General features: G+C 46.1%; 1 pseudogene across 1 annotated transcript in view; it reads left to right on the top strand.

Moving 5' to 3' along the window:
* Nucleotides 1-2,596, top strand: part of LOC308149746 (slit homolog 1 protein-like) — an 83,501-nt pseudogene extending 80,905 nt beyond the window's left edge. Inside the window, exon 35 of the transcript in view lies at nucleotides 2,310-2,596. The product of the transcript in view is annotated as a slit homolog 1 protein-like (transcript). The remainder of the gene's footprint in view (nucleotides 1-2,309) is intronic.
* The last annotated feature ends 1,022 nt before the right edge of the window (nucleotides 2,597-3,618 follow it).

Raw genomic sequence — 3,618 nt, 5'->3', positions numbered from 1 at the left:
GGGTGGAAGGATGGATGGATGGAAGGAGGGAGGGAGGGATGGATGGAAGGATGGATGGAAGGATGGAGGGAGGGATGGAGGGAGGGAGGGAGGGAGGGATGGAGGGAGGGAGGGAGGGATGGATGGATGGATGGATGGATGGATGGATGGATGGATGGATGGATGGATGGATGGATGGATGGATGGATGGATGGATGGAAGGAAGGATGGGTAGTGGTGGTCTAGTGGATAGTGAGTTGGACTTGTGATCGGAAGGTTGTGAGTTCAAATCCCGCCTGAAACTTAGCCCTCAGTTACTCCAGGGGGAATGTCCCTGTAATTCGTAATTGGAAGTCGCTTTGGATTAAAAGCGTCTGCTAAATGGCAAAATTAAAATTAAAATTAAAATAGGATAGAAGGATGGATGGAAGGATGGATGGATGCATGGATGGATGGATGGACGGATGGATGGAAGGATGGAGCTACAGTTTCCTGCTTGCTGTTTTCTTCTCTAACCAGAAGCATATCATATTTATTCTTCCTTCTTCTAGCACGACGACTGACAATGGCCCCTGGGTTGAGCTTAGATGACTTTTTCCTACTAAGACTGATGGACAGATGATTCACTTACTTAGTCAAATGTATTTGTTGTAAGTCGCTTTGGAATAAGGCGTCTGCTAAATGCCAAAAATGTAAATGTAAATATGTAAAGCTTCCCACTGCTGTCAGGAGTGCAGAGTCATTCCCTATCTTCCGCCGTAGACTAAAGACCTCCATCTCTTCAGGCTACACCTGAACTGTCCCTCCTGAGACATCTACTACCGCGCTGTATTGTTTCCCCAGTGTCAATGACTGATGGACAGATGATTCACTTACTTAGTCAAATGTATTTGTTGTACATCGCTTTGGACAAAGGCGTCTGCTAAATGGCAAAAATTTAAATCTGTGCGTCTACTGTTTGACAAAATTGGTGTTTTCAGGTGTCAGATGGCCGATGGCTCTGATGGATACAGTAGATGGATAGAGGATGAAGGGATGGGTGGAATAGATGGATAGAGGATGAAGGGATGGATGGAGTAGATGGATAGAGGATGAAGGGATGGATACAGTAGATGGATAGAGGATGAAGGGATGGATGGAGTAGATGGATAGAGGATGAAGGATGGATGGAGTAGATGGATAGAGGATGAAAGGATGGATACAGTAGATGGATAGAGGATGAAGGGATGGATGGAGTAGATGGATAGAGGATGAAAGGATGGATGGAGTAGATGGATAGAGGATGGAAGGATGGATGGAGTAGATGGATAGAGAATGAAGGGATGGATGGAGTAGATGGATAGAGGATGGAAGGATGGATGGAGTAGATGGATAGAGGATGAAAGGATGAATGGAGTAGATGGATAGAGGATGAAGGGATGGATGGAGTAGATGGATAGAGGATGAAAGGATGGATGGAATAGATGGATAGAGGATGAAGGGATGGATGGAGTAGATGGATAGAGGATGAAGGGATGGATGGAGTAGATGGATAGAGATAGATATAAGCCGTCCTAAGTCTCGTTTCACCTTAACATGTCCGTCACCTGTTTTTTTCAAGCACTAACGTAGGAGCATTAATGTAGGTTTTTCTCGTCTGGTAAACAAGTAAATAGACGGCCAGTGTTGTGTGCTGTATTTTTCCATTCGGCTGATTTGATTTACAGTAAATACCTGATGATTACTCTGCTGTGCCTCTGGGGTTTATTGTTCCTACCATGCGCCCTTTGCTTTGGTACCAGTTAGTGACTCATTATATTGAATTCTTTCAAAGCTAGACACTGGAACCACTCAAACACACATAAAGGGACACAGTGGGGGGGGGGTTTAATAGAGGAAGAAACACTATTTCTAAACAACAAACAACATTATAATGTTATATTATATTGTTTATATTGCACTTTGTGACTCAACTGTTTGAAGTGTGCTATTATCCAAATACATTTGATGAACTGATTTAGCGTATTAAAGACATTACATTTACATTTACATTTTTGGCATTTAGCAGACGCCTTATTCCAAAAGCGACTTACAACAAATACATTTGACAAGCAAGTGAATCATCAATCCACCAGTCGTAGCAGGAAAAGTAATCTAGCTCAGGCCAGCGGCCTTTGGCAGTCGTCGTGCTAGAAGAAGAATATATACTGTATACATGTATATATATATATATTATATTGTTTTATATATAAATAAAACAATAAAGAAATCTGGTGATGATGTCGTTGACACAGAGCTCAGAGCTTGGTTCCCTGTTCCCTCTCAGCTTCTGACCTTTGACCTCTCCTCAGAGTCTCCTTGTCAAGGCGTGGCGGTGCGGGACTTCCACCGCGTGCAGCGAGGCCGCCTCCTCTGCCAGACGGCGCGGCCCTTCTCCTGGGTGGAGTGTACGGGAGGCTGCCCGGGGGGGGGAGGGGGAGGGGGAGGGGGAGGCGGAGGGGGAGGGGGGGGAGGGGGCTCCTGCTGCTCCCCTCTCAGGCTCAGACGGCGACACTACACCTTTGAGTGTCAGGACGGAACCTCCTTCACCCAGGATGTGGAGAAAGCTGTGGAGTGTGGCTGCAAAGAGTGTGTGTAACGCCACGTACACACACGCACGCACGCGCACACACACACACACACACACACACACACACACACACACACACACACAAAGTGCGCGTGCAGTGAGCAAGAAAGGAAAAAAAGATATATATGAGAAATGGACGTGTGTTCTTTGGGATATATAGGACAGTTCTTCCCTTTTGAGAACGGCCGACGCGAAACCAACCAACCAACCAACCTCATCCACATCTTCGTCATCATCATCATCATCCTCTTTATCAGCAGCAACGGCGGCAACAAACCTAAAGAAAGTTCAACAGCGATCTCATTTTTTGCCGATGTTACCCAGAAGTGGTTCAAAGACACTTCTGCTCCTCCTCCTCCTCCTCCTCCTCCTCCTCCTCCTCCTCCTCCTCTCTGGTTTCCATCTCCTTCGTAGCCAGAGCCAACACTCGCTGGAGGAGTGCCCTCTAGTGGACGGTCATGGTCCTACTGGTCTTTAGGGGTGGTGGTGGTGAGAGGGGCAACGTTGAGGGAGACTCTCCCTGAATTCCAAACCAGCCCCTGCCCTCTAGCCACTTGTAGATCTGACTGGACTGGACGGGTAGAAGCTTTAGAGAGACGCAGCAATAGAAGAAGCCACCATTCATTCCATTTGTGGAACGCCATGTAGTCAACTAGGGTGGGACCTAGTCCTCTGAGCTGGGGAGGCGTTAGCCAATTGAATCAACACATGGTCTTCTTCTTCTTCGATAGGTTAGACTAGAGTGTAAATATCCTGAAGCTCTAACCTGTTCAGTCGTCTTTGGTTGCACAAAATACTCCTATGTATCAAATATTTGGCTAAAATAGTCATCCTAAATGATTACTGAGGTACTGTAGAGTAAAAACAACATAAAAATGCAACTGATATGTTTCAGTCAGCTAACGCTACATTGATTTCGGTCAACAGTGAAAATGTGACACTAACTCAGTGCGTTCTGCATTGTAAACAGTGTTCCATTGGCTGACAGTATCGACTGAGAGGCAGCACCACCAAGTCTGGCTTAGCGGCAG

The sequence above is a fragment of the Nansenia antarctica genome (assembly GCF_963989245.1).
Source record: "Nansenia antarctica genome assembly, chromosome: 2".
Classification (NCBI taxonomy): Eukaryota; Metazoa; Chordata; class Actinopteri; order Argentiniformes; family Microstomatidae; genus Nansenia; species Nansenia antarctica.
The sequence above is the reverse complement of the archived record's forward strand: the minus strand, read 5'-3'. Positions and strand labels throughout refer to the sequence as shown.